Below are 20,461 nucleotides of genomic sequence, written 5' to 3' on the forward strand. Positions count from 1 at the left end.
TTCAGATCCAACGAGATTATCATGGTGAGCCATTGGTATAACTTCCTCGTGTATCTAGTATTGGTGCAAATTGGAAAGAGACCCCCACGACGCATGTGATATCGCTAGACGTCCACGTTGCCAATTTTGGAGAGCAACGTGCATGGTGCTTCCAGATCTCACTTCCATCTTACACTTGTCATCATCTTCCTCATATATTGTTTTCTATGATCGCCAACAGCGCATGATAAACCCAACATCGTTGATCTTACTGGCGCTGCCGTGTTGGCCGTGAAAGCAAATTGGGACCATCCATTCTCCACTGCTCGTCCAATTCCTTCTCCGATAAACCTTTGCTCCCTTGATTCTTCTAGAAGTTCTTCAAGTTCTAGAAACTGCACTGTGAGTGTTGTCTCGGGTTCGAGAAACGGGTATTCGCTGGTTGTGATGGAAGCCTCCAACGGTTTTAAGCGGAAGGTCGTGACTGGTTTGGCCAGTTATGTTCTCGAAGACGTTCCTCATTCGTCTGATTATGTTCTTGATCTCCCTGCACGTCATCGTTTCTTAGAATACATAATTCATCGTTGATTAGCGATGGATGATCAGCCCAACTAAACAAAGGTTTCCCTAAAACCCCACGAGGAAAAACATGCTGATTCCCTATTCTTTTTCCGTCTGAATAGTCATGTTGATGATGAACACTTGCAGCTTGGTGGACTCTGTTCATCTTCTACACGTTCCTCACTGGAAGATTCGGGAAAATTTGCAATGGCATATCCTCCAACTTCACGTTCGCCATTGTTCATCTTGGTTTCATCTTGAATATTTTGAACTGAACATTGGCCAATAGACCGTCTCTACCCATTTCGTCAATGAAGACCACCTTGAGCCTGGGTAGAAGAACCTACAAGAGCTGCGAAAAGTATGGACTTGGTTCGATGTACTCCTTGAGCCAGCTCCTTCCGGTTGGCTTGGCCTGATTGGGCCGTGGACTCTACCGAAGAAGAAGCCAAGGTGGGGATGTGAAGGCGTGACGAATTTGTCTAAACTCACCGTTTTGAATAGGGACAATTTTGGAAAGTTTGGCTTTAAGAGGTCACGTGCAACGTCTCCTTGGACGGACTAAGTGGACGGAAGGTCCAACGTGGAACAAGTAGACAACATCAGGGGGGTCATCTACCAAAAATTAAACATTGGACGTCAGATTGCTAATGGGTGGATACATTAGGGGAATAAAGTGTAATTTTTCTATTTTTTTAGTGTTCTTTTTCTTTCATACTTTTTCATCTTTCCTGTCAATTAAAATAAATTTTGAATGCAAAGAGTTTTTGGTTTCATCAATAAAATAGAATATTTAGTTAAAGTACATAAATATTTAAAAAGTGATGTTTAATGGTTTTGAAAAATGGCTAGCTAAGTCGACTAAAGTAAATTTTTAGAATTAAATTTCAAGAGATTTTAAAGAGTTCAATATGAATGTTCTTACCCATTGTGCAAGTTCATGTTAACAATTAAAATTTTGGAAAAATACAAAATAACAATATTTGCAATAAGCTCTTGAAGGTTTAAAAAATTACATGTTAATTTTAAGTGGGAAAGGAAAGTTGTAAATGTACTAATAATATGATATTTGTTTTGTTTAATAAAAGTGTAAATGTCTAATAAATTCTTGAGTCAATGCTCGATTTGAAATCAGTCTCTTACTGTTTAAAAATCAATTTTTGCACCTTAAGTTTGTTGTGGATTTGAAATTAGTCATTTCGTGAGTTTTCTGTCCAATTTTTTGACTCTGTTAGTGCTACATCAGTTTTTTTGCCACATCATCTTAAAATATTATTTTTTTTAACGGTGAGCCACCCTTAGCCTATGGTGGCCGCGCAACCACCTCCATGGGCCAGGGGTTGCTTGCGGCTGGGGGTGGCCTGTAGGCTATTCTAGATGTGCCAAGGGTGGTGCGCGGCCACCACTGGCCCATGGGGGATGGCTCATGGGGGTGGCGGCGAGTCTCCCCCATGCGCCCCCTAGGGCTTTAAACGAGCCGGTCCGAGTAGAGTTTTGGCATTCTTGGAGCGGCTAGTTTTAAGAAGATTTTAAACGAGTCGATCCCAAGCTTGAGCCAGGCTTAAAGATCCTTGTTCTGTATAGACTCGTTGGAGTAATACCCTAACTCCGGATCAAGGTTAGGACTATTAAGTCAGTCTTTTCGAGTCGATCCGAGTACTTGGCTCGCTCGAGCTTGGATGAAACCTATAAATTAATGGGATGCACAAGCTTCGGATTCAGGGCTCGGCTTGTCGATCCCTAATTGGGCAGCTCGAAGCAATTATGGCTCGTTTAATTCATTAATAAATGGTAAAAAAAAAAAAACTAATGAAATGAAAAATGAACTATAAACAGACTGTAGTCACTGTATACATTACATATTTACAATTTACAAACTACATACATGAATAAACGATTCATGATTCATCTAAAGCTATGAATCAAAAAACGAAACAGGTGAAACTTAAATTACGAGTTTACAAATTATAACATACAAACTATAAAGAGATCAGATTTACACTGAGTATGAAAGAAATCAAATTTTACTCGAATACAAAGAGATCAGATTTACAAAGAGATCAAAATTAAAAAGAGGACTACAACTCTACAAGTCTACAAGACAACTGAAATTACAGCACAACTGCAGCTTGCAAAATGGAGTCACTGGACCACAATGAATTAAGACAAACTATTTTTACTCCCTTGCATATTTAATCAAAGTTTTGTTTACCTTGATAAACATGTCAAGAGAGATTTATCATTTAAGATTTGTCTAAATAGACTATACATATCAAGACAACTTAAATTAGGACATATATACAATTTGAAAATGAAAAGTTAAAAACAATCTGAGTTGCCACTTGCCAAATGCCATAAAACCACGCTGCACTAAGACAAAAAGAATTGTAAACAATTTTTACTTCCTTGCATATTTAATCAGAGTTATTTTAACCTTGATAACATGTCAATGAAGATTTATCATTTAAGATTTGTCTAGACAGACTATACATATGAATTAAGAGTTAGGAGTCAAGACATACCTCATGACTCATGACATGAGTCATACCAAATTCTCCAACAAAAAGGGACAAAGGGTATATTAGCTCAGATTAAACAGATTGTCCAGTAGGCAGCAATTCAAGTTTCCAACAGTTCAAGTTTAAAGATATTGTCCAGCAGTTCATATTACAATGATTACATATTTAACAAAAAATAAACATATAAAGTTAATAATGTCCGAATATCTGAATTAAATTCAGGGAGATGATGGCAATTCAACTTCAATAAGTTTTTACAAAAAGAAGTACAAAGTCAGTTAATAAAGTTAGTTTATACCTAAACAATAATCAGTGATAAACACATGTAATTGCATGCAAATTATGTGCTTAAAATGCCACTTACTATTTCAGAGGTTTTTTTTCTTGAGACCATGGAATGCTCTCACCCAATCGAAGCCACACAATATCATTTGAACAGTTTTAGTTGATAAGGATGCTCGGTGTGGATCAATGACCCTACCACCTGTACTGAATGAAGATTAGAAGCAGCTGTGGTGATGGGTATAGCTAGAATGTCCTTTGCCATCTTAGACAAGATGCGGTACTTTAAGGCATTGAACTTTCACCATGCCAAAGCCGCGAATTCGGTATCAATATCTTCGCCACAGCCATCCTTCTCGCCTATGTACACATCCTCTTCAAGATAGATATCAAAATTTGATTTAAGGGGCCGAATGACATCAGTGTTTCTAACATGATCCCGATACCTTGATCGAGCTGTGGAAACTCTATTGACATGTGGTGTAGAAACACTTTGTGAAACTACTGCAGCCTGCTCACTAGCACTTTCTTTCAAAACAGAAGAATTATGGGCAGTGACATACACTTTAAACAACTCATGCAGAACGACAAGCACATTCTCTATGTTCTGTGGATACTCAAAATCAGGGTAAATAAGAGGAAAACAGAAAGTGATCAACTTCATCTTGTACCTCGGATCCAAAACAGCAGCTAGGGACATCAACAAATTGCATTTCCCCCAATATTTATCAAATTTCTGAGCCATTTTACTTGCCATTGATCTCATGTAGTCACGCCTATCAACCTCAGGTTGGAACAGATTTGAGGTAGGATAATCACTTCGTGATATCATGTTTGTAACTTCATTAAAAACCGATAGAACCTGATTTACATTCTAAACCTTCTCCCACTATTCCGAACTCACAACCCACTGAAATGCTTGATCAACTTGGTGATATCTTGGGAACACTTCTTTCAACCCTACTGCAGTGGCCAACATCAAGTAGGTGTTGTTCCAACGTGTGGGGACATCTAAAACCAGTTTCTTATATGGCAAATGCAAACATTAAGCTATTTAACTAAACTCTTTCAATCTTCCCTCTGAAGCAACCACACATTTTATTCCCTGCCTAATAGAATCAACAATGTCTCTAATTTCAACCAGCCTTGCTTACAACAACAAATTTGTCACATGCACACAACATCGCACATGGAATAACTGAACCCCAACAGCCAATTCATTTCTCAATTCAAAATCATCTTTAATGATTCTAATGGCAGAATCATTTGCTCTTACATTATCAACTGTTATTGTTAATAGTAATACCTTATCCTTAATGCCCCATTCTATGAAACACTTCCTAAGGGCATCAGCAATAACAACACCACTATGAGGAGGAAGTACATTTAAAAAGTTCAAAATTCTCTTTTGAAGGAACCAATCCAAATCTACAAATGGATGACAATCATATATGACACCCTCTGCGAAGATGTCCACATATCAGTTGTTATGTTTACCTTCTCAAGCCCACCAAGCATTGCTTTAATCTTCTTCTTCTCACTAAAGTTTGTAGCCATGCAACCACGTTTCATAGTTGCACAACTAATCTTTTTCCAATGGGGTGTGCATGCCTTCATAAACTTGTTAAAAAGTTCAAGTTCCATCATGTTAAAAGGGTACTCGTGGAAAAGCACCATGTGGGATACAAGTTCCCTAACTTTCTTCTCACTATAAGAAAAATTTGTCAACATAGCCCCCCCCACTTAGCTGACTATGATTATAGGTCAAATCTTTTGCTTCTTATTGTTGGACTCCACGTACTTCACACAAGCTACCAAATGCCTACCAAGTGTTGAAGTAGAACTATATTTGGAAATAGCAAACAACCTTTTACACCAATTACACTGAGATTTTTTTACACCTAAAACTTCAATTTGGGAGAAGTCATCCCAAACTTTAGAAGCCTTTTGCCTCTGTTTCTTCTCATATGTAATAGTACCAGAACTAACATCACCAGAAGTAGGAGTGCTACCCAAAGTGTGAGAATCAGTAGGACCAGGAGTACATATGGTTTGTGGATCCAAAGGAGGAGTATCAACAGTTACTGGTTGGTCTGATGCAGTTCCACTGCCACTAACTCCAGTGGTAATGGAATGAGTAGTTGTATCATCACCTAAGTCTATTTCATTACCTAATACAACTTCATTGACTTCCATAGGCTGACTTCTGTCCTCCATGTGCTGTTTTAAGTTGAAAACAACTATTAAACTTTTATCTTTATAAATTATAACAAAATTAGGGCTATTAACTAAAGATTATGTCAGATTTCTAACATAGATTACAGATTTAGGGCTTTAGAGTTTTAGGGATTTAGGGTTTTAGGGATTATGGATTTAGGGTTTTAGAGTTTTAGGGATTAGAGATTTAGGGTTTCACACATTTCAGTCTTATCATTAGTGCTTAGCTTAGTACTCGAGTACTTGGTAATGGAACTTGCATGTAAGAAATTCTCATTTGCGTACTATGCTTTTGAGCTTTAGTCTTGTCAAGCAAAGTGTGTTATCTATATAACACACTTTAGCTGGCAAGGCCAAAGTTCAAAGGCATAGGTGGCAAATGAGAATCTCTTAAAATACAAGTCCCATTACTAAAGGTCTAAGTTAGGCACAAATGACAGATTGAAATGTGAGAGTTTTAAGGTTTAAGTATTTAGGTTTTTAAGGTTATAGTATAAGCTAGGGCTGGCAAAATGGGTTTGCGGGTCGACCCGTTTACGATTCGTGGAGACCTGCGACCCATTTAAGCTAGACCCAAACATGACCCGTGTATGTTAATGGGTCGGGGCTCCATACACGATACGACACGACACGACAATTTCACTGGTCACTCGACACGACCCGTTTAGCTTAAAAGTGATTTTTTGTTTTCTTTGTTTTTTGTTTTTTTTTTGGTATTTAAATGAAATAATAAAATATTATATTGGCCACTCTAACTAAAGGTAAAGGTGCACATTAGGGAAATAATTGAAGCTTAACAAGCTATACTACTGGAATAGTTTCAGTAGCAGTTGTGAATTCATAAAAAAATGTATTGAGCCAAGCACAAACCTCTTAAGGCTCAGGTCGAGTTTGAGCCTTTAGTATGTATCAATTCAAACTTAAGCAGTTAATGTTTGACTCAGTTTGGTACATAGTACCCCTAGTTGTTTCAACACTGTAAAGCGGTTGTTTAGTATACGTTGCCTCTAAGGATTATGTTCAATTGATAGTTATACTTTATACATTTGGATGCCAACCGGAAGTGCTATTATTAGTATATTGAAAGTCTTTCTTTACATTTTATCTTGCCTTTTCTTTTTCAATCAAAATTTTAAATCTAAAAGATAAAGATGCATTTGTATTAACTCTTAAAGTATAATTTCAAAGCACTTGATAACTCATTTCATGAAAATCATTGTTTCTGTCACTTTTTATTTTATTTTGTTCTGTTATTTTCAAAACTATTGGTGACCATAGATGGTTTTGTATGGATGAAGTTGAGATTCTTTCTAGACTGTAGTCTCTTGTTGGTAGGGAGTTATGTCTGGTAACGTTGATGACTATGTTTCTAGCACCAAATCACTTAATATACTTAATTGTCTAATCAAATAACCAAAAAAAAAAAAAACTACATCTTCATTTCAAATTTACAAATACAAATACAAAAAACTACATCATCATTACATCATAATTGTCCACTCTTGATTCCTTGAATGGCCCACAAATATGCTCATTGTCTATCAGATTGGGTCTAACGCAGGTTAGTTTGACATGCCCATCTTTGTCATTCAGCTCCAATACCTAAAGGAAAAAAATAGAGTAATTACATTGGGAGGTGAAAAAGTTCTGAAGATTTTCTCTATGGCTAAAAAACAGAGGATGATAATCAGATATGGAGAATTTCTATCAAGTGTTTGTTTTTCCAGCATAGTTCATGCAAAAATATGTGATCCTGAAGTACAATCCTCAAGCTATTTTATGAAGACAATGCTAAAACACAAACAATAACATAAGAACAAAAGAAAGAATAGGGGATCTCACAAGAACTGCTATTATCCAATGTCAAAATATCATCTTCTTCGTTATCCACCTTCATTAAAGTTTATTCTATATCAAAAGATAAAAGAAATTAATGTCGTTAAAGTAAGATAAAAAATATACAAGTAAATAATGAATTCAATATGCAAATAACTAATTTTACCTTGCTCTCCATATAACCAATCTCTAGTTCAAACCAATGCCTCAACAATATCAGGCTTGAGTGAACGCCTATACTGATCAATCACACGTCCACCAATACTAAAATTGGATTTTGAAGCAACAGTAGAAATATGAATACTCAAAATATCACGAGTCATGGCAGGTACTTTAAGATAACGAAATTCATTTCCTTTCCAAAATGAAAGGATGTCAAATGTCGTATTCTTCTCTAAATACTTGGGTTCATTCAAATAAAGTTCTAATTAAGTCTTTTGTGCATTAGGATCAACTCCATCAAATGCTAGAAAATCCTACATGAAAATAGATAATATAAACATAAAATTAGTAAGTGGTTATGAGTATATATACTAAGTTACTAACAAGCTAAGAACCTTGTGATATTATTCACCTTTTTCCAATCTGAGTCTTCTTGGTTAACGTTTTCGTCACATTCTCATACTCTTGAGATTTAGCTCCACAAATCTTGTGACCAATATTTCTTAAATTTAAAGATCATTTGACTTGTCGTTAATCTCCTATACCCATTTTCACTCAAAAGTTCATACTTAAAGTTCACAAAAATGAATGCAACTACGGGAAATTATAGATTGGCTGTGGGATATTTGGTACCAGAAAAAGCACATGTAGCATGATAAAAGCAACCCAAGAAACTACTGATATCATTCATCTTTTCCCACTCAAGTGTATTAGGACAAAACGTATAGTTTTTATTAGTCATCTCCAAATAAACAAAAGCACGCCTATAATGAATTGCACTTTCAAGCATAAGATATGTCGAATTCCATCTAGTTGGCACATCTTGTTTTAACCCTTTGTTATTGTCCAATGACATTTGACTGACAACTTGAAGAAAACTTTGTTTTCTCATTTGTAATCCTTTAAAATACTTAACACTATCTCGAAATTTTGGATAGTACCAGTGATCTCTTTCAATCCATCTTACACTATCAAATTAAGAATATGGGCACAACAACGCATATGAAACAATTCACCTTCACAAGGAAGGACTTTCTTCATGTTTAATTTTGGTTTGAGATTCACAACACACAAATCATTCACAGAAGCATTATCTAATGTTATAGAGAAAACTTTTTTATCAATCCCCCACTCTTCTAGCAAATTATATATCTTTTCAGCCAAAGATGCACTATTATGTGGTGGAGGCATGAATGAAAAGCTTAACACCCTTTTAGATAATACCCAACGGCGCCAAAAACTTGATGTACAAATTTTAATATTCGCAAGCGCACGAATCGTTTGCAATATAGTGTATGTGCAAGTGCGAGATCGTATCCACATGAAATTGTGTTGCGAAAATTAATTTCTATTTTAAACTAATTCTATTTTAACCTAGTTTCGAATTTTGGGGATTGTGAATAAAAGAAAAATAAAATAAAACAAAAGAAAATGTATTAAGGTTTTAGAATCCACACCCACCAAACCACAGCAACACATTCTCATGTTCGTTAATACATATCCGAAGTTCTCACCGTACAAATCCTATGTATGTTCTACTATGCTTTAAAAATTAATTAAATCATTCAATGAATCCGTTCTTTGCACAAATCACAAAAGATATCCGGTTTAAACCCAATCATCAAATGCATCCGTAGAACGAAACACAATTAATATCCAATGTTTTGATAAATAAAAAATCCAAGCAATCAATTAAATAAGACTATCTCAAATCATTCCATGTATCCGGAAATCACAATAAATATCCAAGAAATCATCTCAATAATTGAAAAGTTGTAAAACATTGAAAATATTAAAACAAATAAAATCGGATAGTATAAACTCTCATAAAAATATTGTTGCTCTTCAAAGGTGAGGTTTCATCCTCAACCTTAGTTGAAAAAAATTAGCTACTCATCATTAAGAAGAAAATACTAAATTTTATTAAGAACATAAAAATAAAAACTTATAAGGAATAGAAGCCAAAGAACCTAGTTGCTGTTATGTACAATGGGTATTTATAGCAGAAGATTAGGTTAAACCTAACTTTTACAAAATGGTACCTCTACCCTTCTAAACCCTAATAGGAGAAAAGAACGCTAGGGTTTAGGGCCATATTTTCAAAATGGCACCTCCACCCCTCAAAAATCCTAATAAGATAAAAGGATGTTAGGGTTTGCAGCAGTCAGGAACAAGGAAATTCGTGTTCTTATATTGCAGAATACTTATGACATATCAGACATTCGTATTAGGAAAATTTTATTTCACAATGATTTGTATAATTTTTAATTAGCTTTCCAAGGCCGCTAATTTCACTTTAATCCGATACTTGAGCTGAAAGTTATGATCAAAATACTATGACTTGTGCAGAACCTGAAATTTAATCCAATCTGATTTTGACTTCCAAACTTTGCATTTTTCACTTTAAAACTACCATTTTCTCTCCATGATCTGCAAAATACCAAAAATACAAAAACTAACCAAAAACATTAAAAAATAACAAAGCTAAAGGTTTAACAAATGTGAATTAAGGGGTCCAAATATACAATATTTGGTACTCATCACACTATCAAATTAAGAATATGGGTACAACAACGCATATGAAACAATTCACCTTCACAAAGAAGGGCTTTCTTCATGTTTAATTTTGGTTTGAGATTCACAACACACAAATCATTCGCAGAAGCATTATCTAATGTTATAGAAAAAACCTTTTTATCAATCCCCCATTCTTCTAGCAAACTATATATCTTTTCAGCCAAAGATGCACCATTATGTGGTGGGGACATGAATGAAAAGCTTAACACCCTTTTAGATAATACACAATTCTTGTCAATAAAATGTGCAGTGAGGCAAATATACCCATCGGTTGTCAAAGAAGTCCACAAATTAGATGTCAAACTAATTCTCCCAAGACAAACATTTAACAAAGACTTAACCTTTTGTTTCTCCCACATATGCATCTTAATCAAATCAGCCTTAACAGTATTTATACTAATTAATGGTACATCACTACGCAAGTATCTATACATTTGTCTTACACCATCGTATTCAACATATGAAAAAGGCAAGTCATGCTTAATAATCGTACCAACCAACAATTCTCTATATCTTTTAGGGCAAAATTTTGAGGCACTTACTGACAGAGTTCCTTGATATCTAGATAGGAGCATTTGCTGAATATCATGATCAGTTTTCCCCCCACAAACCTTCATATGCTTCTATAGATTTCCAGTTCTATGTGAATTGTTAGCTATATATTTATGATCTCAAAACTTGCATTTTGCCCATATCCTTGTGTCATTTGGATCTGTAGAAGGAAGTTCATCAAAATGGGTCCAAAATGTTTAGGTCTTCCTACGCTTCTTTTGAACCTTTTCTGTCGCCATTTGATTCGTATGAATAGAAGGATCTTTCATTGTATCTATTTCAACCACATCGTCATCGAATACAACCGAATCTTCGTTAATCACCTACACACATAATCGTTAGTAAGTTAGAATGAAGAAGTAAACGAAATTAAGATTATTAACAATCAACCTAATTTATAGAGATAATTATCAACAATCAACCTGCAAAAGTTCATTCAAGATTAATACAATTGTTCACAAGTTATAATCTCCCAAACATACACAACCAATATCTGACTGACTTTTCTTCTTGTGCTTTTGCCTTTGACAAGTCTTAGGCATCCCCACCTTGCATATAGAAGCTTCATGCAAACTCTACAAAAAGGAAATTCTATGCTAGAATGGTTGGGCAAGAAATGCAAATAATAAGGTAATGGGAGCATCCTACCCCTTATTTCCACCAATGGTTACACGCCCTGCAACTTAACCCATTTGATGATACTTACAATATATTAGAAAGTGATCCTTTTGAAAGAAATTTTCATAAGTCATCACCCATTTGTGCATAAAAAATATGTAAGCAAAAATGATTTACCTTCACTAAGATCTAATCTATTCTACTTTGTATAGCCAATACAAGACTAACCACATAGCATTGCAAATTTAAGATTATGACATTCTGTTTCAAGCAAAATTCATTTTACCGAAACTACATCAAAGGGGAAAAATGGGCACCGCCTTTATCAAATCTTATGAAAAAGGATTTAGTACAAACAATTCATTAATACAAACTAAAATGCTACATAATTAATTGCTTAGTTTATTTAGGCTCCTCATTTTTCACAAACATTATGAGCTATCCAATATAATCTCATAGATGTAGTGTTGTAGCTAGTTATCAATAACTATTTTTTATGTGGATTCTGTATCCATATCCATCCGCACATAGGTACAAAAACATACCAACGGAAGTTACAGCAAAAGTGAACAACAAAATTCTGTGGTGGTGCTGATCAATGCAATATTTATGACATCTTTTCTTCAAATATGCTCGTGCAGCATGATGAGAAGGTATGACAATGCCATTACAGAGATGAAGAAATGACAATGTTTTCTTCCCCCAAAAGTTAATAGATATAATAAAGTCATCTCCACCAAATATAATTGTAGCTACATGAGAAAGAAAAAATAGGTGCATGTTTTGATTATATATTAGCATCTCAGCTTATTTGAACCTTTTATGTTTGCACTTTTCCTCTTGTTCTTCGTTATTCAATTTGAGCAACCAATATGTATAGAATTGTCTTAACTTTCCTACCAGTAGAATTCAACATATGAACTTCTATATGCTTATTTTTGCTTTTGTGGGAACAAAGCTACTGTCTTGGCGAACATGACGATGTGGGTATAGCATTTATGCTTTGTTCTTGTCCACGTTGGTCCCTTGGCCTCACACTCTAATGGGGAATTTCAAAAATAGAAAAACTAGAGCAATACGACTAGGTAATCGAAGATAAATTCTTGAAGTTGCCATGATATGAGATATCCTTTCTCATATCAGCAACAAAACAGCACAAAGAAAACCAAAGATTAACAAATAAAATAATAAACAAAGATTAACATACTGGCGGTACCAGATGCGACATCGGCGGAAGAGAGAGAGAGAGAGAGCGTCGAGCGGGAGGAAGAAGAAGAAAATGGAAGAAGAAGAGGGGGTGACGCCGGCGCTGAAGGAGAAAGAAAAGAAGTTAGGGTTTTTTTTTTGTGTGTTTTCGGCTAATCCTAATACCTTGTTTCCTTCTTTTTTTTTTAATAAAAAAAAAAAATCTGGTCTGGTGGGTCACCCACGGGTGACCCGTGACACGACCCACCAGACCGAACTAAACAGGTCGACTCGTTTATGACCCAAACCCATTTAAGGTAAACCCAAACCTGCTAATTTCATGTTGTGTTTGTGTCAAGTTGTGTCAAAATTGCCAGCCTTAAGTATAACACACTTTGCCTGGCAAGACTAAAGCTCAAAAGCATAGGACGCAAATGAGAATTTCTTGAAATACAAGTCCAATTACCAAAGGTCTAAGTTAGGCTGGAATGACAGACTGAAATGTAAGAGTTCTAAGGTTTAAGTATTTAGGTTTCTAAGGTTATAGGATTTTAGAGTTTTTTAGGGATTAGGGTTTTAGAGTTATAGGGCTTCGGGATTTAGGGTTTTAAGGTTTAGAGTTTTAGAGTCTTTTAGGGATTTAGGGTTTTAGAGTTAAAGGGATTAGGGATTTAGGGTTTTAGAGTTATAGGGTTTCGGGATTTAGGGTTTTAGATTTTTTTAGGGATTAAGGTTTTGGGGTTTTAGAGTTATAGGGCTTCGGGATTTAGGGTTTTAAGCTTTAGGGTTTTAGAGTTTTTTAGGGATTTGTGTTTTAGGGTTTAGGGAAAATGGGAATCTCTTAGGGTTTAGGGCTTAAGGTTATAGAATGTGGACTATCAAAGAGAATTGCAGATTTCTAACAAAGCAAAGCATAATAGATTGTGGCAGGATATATACTTAAACAACATGGCAGCATAATTTTTTATACAACTTAGTTACTCAAACAAAGGCCAGCAAAATAGATTACAGATTATAGAATGTGGACTATCAAAGAGAATTGCAGATTTCTAACAAAGCAAAGCATAATAGATTGTGGCAGGATATATACTCAAACAACATGGCAGCATAATTTTTTATACAACTCAGTTACTCAAACAAAGGCCAGCATAATAGATTACAGATTATAGAATGTGGACTATCAAAGAGAATTGCAGATTCTAGGGCTGTTAACTAAGTAGTATAAGCTCAAACAATAGGGAAGATTATATAATACAACAAAGCAAAGCATAATAGATTAAAGAAAGAACATGGCAGATTATATTTCGTTAACTAACAACTAAACATGGCACGGCTATAACAAGCCTACAAAAACAAACCCTAACACGGCTACAAAACACAACAATAAACAAGCCAAAGCAAACAGCATTAACTAATGTGAAATGTGAAATGTGAAACAAAGCAGAGCATATTTCAAACAAACCTCTGACTGGATATTGTTCTAATTTCTAATAGGGTTTGTATTTTGTAGATTTGAAAACTAATTTGTGATTCTGTCACCTGAAATGTGAAACAAATCCAAACATTAACTAATGTTTTGATAAATAAATAAAACTAAAAAATAAAATGTAAAAAAGAAACTCCATTGAGACCAGGATTACATGTCCAATAGGGCCAAGATCTATACTTGTAGATGTAGATGTAGTCGGCTTCAGCCTTCAAGTACTCGAAACTCAAAACACAAACTCAGGGTGCAAGAATGAACAACCAAATGAAAACACAAAAATTAGATATATCAAATGGGTGGATTAGAGAAAGAAAAAACAACAAAAAAATAATATAAAACAGACAAAGGTAGAGAGTCTAGTAGTCGTAACACATCCATCATATCAATTAGGGATTCTGGTTGCGAGAGGTGAGGCTTGGTAGCCTTTGGAGTGATCGAGATCGAGTAGATGGGATGGGATAGTAGATGGATCATCGCCTTGTACCCTTTTCTGGTTTGAACTCGATGAGATTGAAGAACAAAAATGAAATGGAACGAAATGGAAAACTAGAACAACATATTTGCCATTGGATTTTCTCCTTGATCGTTCATCAACGACGAACGGAGAAAGTTGTGGAATGGGTTGTTGAGAAAATTGAATGAGAGCATTCAATTTTCGCTTGATCTGCCATTAATGATCATCGACTGAATTGAGTGACGGTAGGGTTTTTTGATACGCATTTAAGAGCATTTTCTCCTTTCTCACCGTTCGATTGCTTATTTGATAAAATCAACGGCCTAGATCAAGCTTTGGTGATGGTGAATGAATAGTAAAAATTTATGGGCTGTTAGTGTGAGACTTTCTTTTCGAGAAAATGCGTAGGTTAAAAAAAAAATGATCCCCTACGTGCGTGATGATGCGTCTTTGGCTGAAACCGGTGCCATCTCTGTAGAAGAAATGATCATGACAGTTTATTAGGATTACTATTTTTTTAAACTCAAATCTGGTCATTTAAGTGTTGAGCTCATGTAGACATGCGCAATACTGGATTAAGACCACTTTAGTCATGCGTTATAGCTATCATCCATATTCAATTCCAATGGTCCGAATTTATTCCACTTTTAATCGGACGGCTACGGGCATTGCATTTTGAAATTTTGGGAATCGTGTTGGCTACTTCGAATTTTGGGGGAAAATTTTTTCCCTATTTCGGACTTTTTTTTTTAGGGTTTATTATTTTATTTATTTTATATATGAAAAAAAAAAGACTTTTTTTGAGAAAAAAAAATAAAAAACAGAGACTAGTCTAATTTCAGTAATTTGTCTAAATGTTACTTAAAACAAAATTGTATAAATGTTTAATAATTATTTATTATTAGATTTAATAAAAGAAAAAAAAAAAACAACTTAACAAAGGCTAGTCTAATGAATTAATAATATTATGTAGTTTGTATATATGAATCTAAATTATCTAATAAATCTATGATGTAGTGTTTTTTTTTTTTAAAGAACATGAACATGAACATGATATAGTTATTACTTATTAGTTAAAGACTAAAGTATAAATGATTAGGGTTTTAATGTAGATTTAGTTATTACCTATTAGGCTATTACCTAATGTTAGTAACTTAGTATAATAGTATTAATGTATTAGTATATAAGTTAATTTAATTATAAATCTATGATATTATTTAATTTGTAATTATAAACAAACACATTACACATTGTTAATAATAATACTATTAAGTCTATTATACATTTGTACTATTAACTTAAATTGGAATTACATAAATCACATTGTTATGTATCTAGTAATAATGTGTATATAATTATATTAGTATTATAGAATTTATAGTATATGATACGTTGGTAATGATTTGAATATATGATATGATCATCTCTCCTATCCGAAGTTCTAGTGTTAAGGATAATCAACTTAGAAGTTGTAAGGAAGAGTTTAAGGAGATTAAAAGGCAGGATGTCAAATATCGAAAAGATTTGAAGCACATGAAGCAAAATATCAAGAAACTTGATGATAAGCTTGAAAAGGTGAGGAAGATATTATTGTAATTGAACTGAAAAACATTTCTTTTTCAACTTCTTGCTTTACATTTCAGGTCATCAAAGATCATTGAGTTAGAAAAGGAGTGCGAGCACTCCACAGACCTGGTTCCAAAACTTGAGGAAAATATTTCAAAACTGTAAAAGTTCTTGCTGGATAAGGAGAAAGTCTTAGAGGAAATTAAAGATGATTGATTTAAAGATAATCAACTCATAAGTTGTAAGGAAGAGTATAAGGAGATTGAAAGGCATGATGTCAAATATCGGAAAGATTTGAAGCACATGAAGCAAAAGATCAAGAAACTTGATGATGAACTTGAAAAGGTGATGAAGATATTTGTCTAATTGAACCAAACACACATTTCTGATTCAACTTTGCGGTTTCCATTGCAATTTGCAGGATTCATCAAAGATCATTGAGCTAGAAAAGGAGTGCGAAAACTCCATAGACCTGATTCCAAAAATTGAGGAAAATATTCCAAAACTGTAAGAGTTACTTAAAAATTCATAAAGCATTAATAAGTTATAAATTAGTCAATAGTCATTAGTGTATATATAATGTACTAACTAATAGTTAGTGTTAAACTATATAGTTTGAATATAATGTCACACGACTCACACTTAGGGTTGAGCATGGGGCGGGGATGGGTTTTTTTGACCCCGTCCCGCAGAGGTGCAGGTTCCCCAAAAGGAACCAGCAACCTGTGAAAAATTTATTGAAACCGTGCGGGGCGGGGATAAACGGGGCGGGGATCCCCGCGGGTTAATACATGTTTTTTTTTGAAAAAAGAATAATACAGATTTTTTTAGGTAAAATTGTTGCCTTGTAGGCTCATGCAGATGTGTACTTCTCATGGACCTTAAACAGAGCCTATAAAGCCTAATGATTATAAAGATATCTTTCCTCCTATATACTGTTAAAGAAATCAAACAAGCAGTTTCCATACTCTTCAGCTAATGTAAGCAGAAGACATAAGAAGGCAAAGGTTCTGAAGCTTCAAAGAGTCAATCAAAATGAAAATAGAGGCATTGGAAAAATAAAAATCTTGTTCTTAAGGATCTAGTCAATCATTTCCACGTTCAACTGCTAGAACAACATAAATTAATTGCATCATGGAACAATTAATTTGGGTTAGAAATATAGCCATGTGATGAAATTAAATGCAGTAAATAACGGTGTAAGAGTACCTGCATGTTCCCAATCAAATGGGCAAACAAAACTAGCCGGTTAGGTTAGAACTGAAGGACTGAAGGAAATGAGAGTAAAAAAAGAATTAAGAAAGTGAAGTTGCTCGACCAAAATGTGTCTTTTTTTCGTTTTTTTTTTTTTTTTTTTTCAAATTTTGCGGGGTGGGGTGGGGACCCGTGAAATTTTAAGGGCTCCCCCCACAACTCGCCTCGCACTATGCGGGGGGCCCAAATAAGGCCCCGTGGCCCGCACCATGGGTGCGGGTTTTAGTCTTTGCGGGGAGGGGCGGTGCGGGGATTGCGGAGATTTGCTCACTCCTACTCACACTCACACATTGACAAGTAACTTAGTTACATATTAACTAATTCTCTTATAATTACTTATATTATTATGTTTTCTAATCTAGTATATATTTAGTAAGTTAACTAATAGTTAATGTTAAACTATATAGTTTGAATATAATGTCACACGACTCACACTCACACTCACACACACACACAAACAAGTAACAAGTAACATAGTTACATATTAACTAATTCTCTTATAATTACTTATATTATTATGTTTTCTAATCTAGTATATATTTAGTAAGTTATTAACTTACTAAATTTTATATTATAATATATGAACTGAGTGATTATGTAATACTAAGTTAGTTACATTATAATATAACTAATGTAACTAATGTTACATAACTTAAATCCCAACATATTTGATCACTTAAGAGTTATGATAATATCAAATTTGTGAATTGTGATTTTAAATAAACACGTTGTTGATTATAATACTATTGTGCTAACAACACAATTTAATAAATTTATGATTACATGAATCACATTGTTACGTATGTAGGTTATGTAACTTATGTACTTATAGTTGTATTCATATGATAATGATAAACTGATATGATCTATATATGATATATCATATAATAATAAATTATTATATCCAAATTGTTGATTCGAATTTTTGAAATTTCGAGTCCTAAATGAGTCGGGCGGGCGGGTCGGGTCGGGTCGGATCAATAGTTATTCGAGTCGGAAATTTCAAGCCATAAACGAGTTGGGCGAGAGAGTTGGGTCAGTCGAGCCTTAAACGAGCCAGGTTCCCGAGGCCTCAAACGAGCCGGGCCTTTAACGGGTCGAGCTCGTGAGCCCCCGTAGAGTTATGTTTGGTGAGTCGGGTATGTATTACTAACTAATCGAGCGGGTTTCAACAGTGCCGAACTCTAGTTCGGATTGGGCTAAACTAGGCCGGTATCGAGAGGGATCTCGAGCCCGGTTGGCTCGCTTACAGCCCTAGCAACCCCTCAAACTCCCCCCTAAGGCACAAAAGATGGGTAAAAAAAAACCAAAGGAAACCCCAATATTTTGGAGGATTTTCACACTTAGTTTGCCAAAATGGAGGAAACAGGCTTCTTCTTGGTTTAGAATGGGGCCCTAACCTAGGCTTTCGCAGGACTTTTCATCTTTGTCGTTTGGTGCCAGAGATGCAAAAATGGAGTCGTATGATGCTTTTGGAGATTTTTTTTTAAAAGATTTTGTCACAACAATCACCTCCATCACTGACGTTGCAAAAAAGCCATGATAGAATTTTGCAAACTAGCGTTTGATTTCTTTCTTATTTTTTCCTGACGTGGAAGTGTCACCTCATTGCCACATCAGGGTGTATTAAAATGGGAGGGGTAGTGGGCTAGCATTTCTCAAAAAAGTTTGCAATGTTACCATTTTGTTAGAATTTTTTTTTTGTAAATCTTAATGGAAGATATTGAAATATCTAAAATGCCTTTTTTTTTGAACTTTTTTTTTTAAATAAAATAATAAAATTATAAGTTAAGCGTTTTTTTGTTACCCACCCCGTGGGTCACCACTTGGCTCGCCCCACAACTTTTTTAAATTAAGGTAATTTTATAATTTTATAGGTATATAAGGGATATTTTATTTATCAACCATTTTATTTAACTATAAATTTTAATGGTACAGTTAACATTGCAACTTTTAAAAAATAATGAAAAATTGGGCGTAAATGAAGTTTTTTTTTTTTTTTTTTTTTTTTTTTTTTTTTTTTTTTTTTTTTTTTTCAAAAAAAAGCATTCCACACAATTATTTAATTAGGTTTCAATTGTAAGGGTTATGAGGAATTCCTAATAATGTGATAAAAATAAGACAGGAAGGTAAAAAAAGATATTGAGAAGGTTAAAAGTAGAATCAAGATTCCCTATAATTTCAAAAAATAAAAATAAAAATTATAGATTTTTAAATTATGTAATTTTGGCCCTTTTTAGGCATCAAAGCGCTTGAAAAATGCCACCTACTAAAATTTTGGCATGTTATCAAGGTAGCTAGAAATAATTTCTTTTCCAAATGCTTCATTTTCACTTTTTAAGAGACATTTATTCTTCATAAAATCAAAATACAATTTTTTACTCAAATTTTTTATAACATAGAGAGTAAGAACCTGATGAAAATATACTCAATTCTCAATTGCAATACGTCACATTTTTAATTGAGTATTCTCTTATCATCTAAATGTGATGTGACTTTTAAAATCACCATTAAATTTGTGATAGATTATTATTAGATTTTGATCAATTAATAATTTTATATCTTATTTGGAGAATAAAAAGGGATTAGAGTCTTCTATATAACATTAATCTTTTTAATAGATGTCATTTTTCAAGCATTTCAATGCTTAAAAATGACCAACATTACATAATTTGAGAATCTATGATTCATTTGAAATTTTGTAAGGGAGGGTCCTAATTCTTAAAAGTTTGAAAGAAAGTAAGTTCCGGCATAGAAAATTTTAGTGTGATTAGACTCCTACTGAAAACTTTATGACTCTTTTCTCGAGAAAACCCGAATCCTTAATACACACATTTGTTGTACTAGGATTCTTTGTTAAATTATTTATCTAAATAATTTATTACCTCAGGTTTTTTACTTAATAATTTATTCTAATCCTCTTAGAATTTATGTGGCCTTAAATCATAATCCTAGTAAAACTCTATTTTAATTTTTTGGTTTAAAATATTTTGTTTGTCAAATTACTAAAATACCCTTGGATTTGATAGTTTTTTGAAATAAAGAAACCATTCATTATAATATGAGACCTAAATGGCTAGTGACAGTGATTAGGGGTACAAAGACTCCTTACTAACAAAGTTAGAGATTGGGTATTGACTTGGGAGTAGCTGCCTAAGGAGATGGACAATAGTAAAAGCCTCTCTTTACACATGAGTTCCACTAGAGGAGATA

This window comes from Alnus glutinosa, chromosome 14, assembly GCF_958979055.1.
Source record: "Alnus glutinosa chromosome 14, dhAlnGlut1.1, whole genome shotgun sequence".
NCBI lineage: Eukaryota > Viridiplantae > Streptophyta > Magnoliopsida > Fagales > Betulaceae > Alnus > Alnus glutinosa.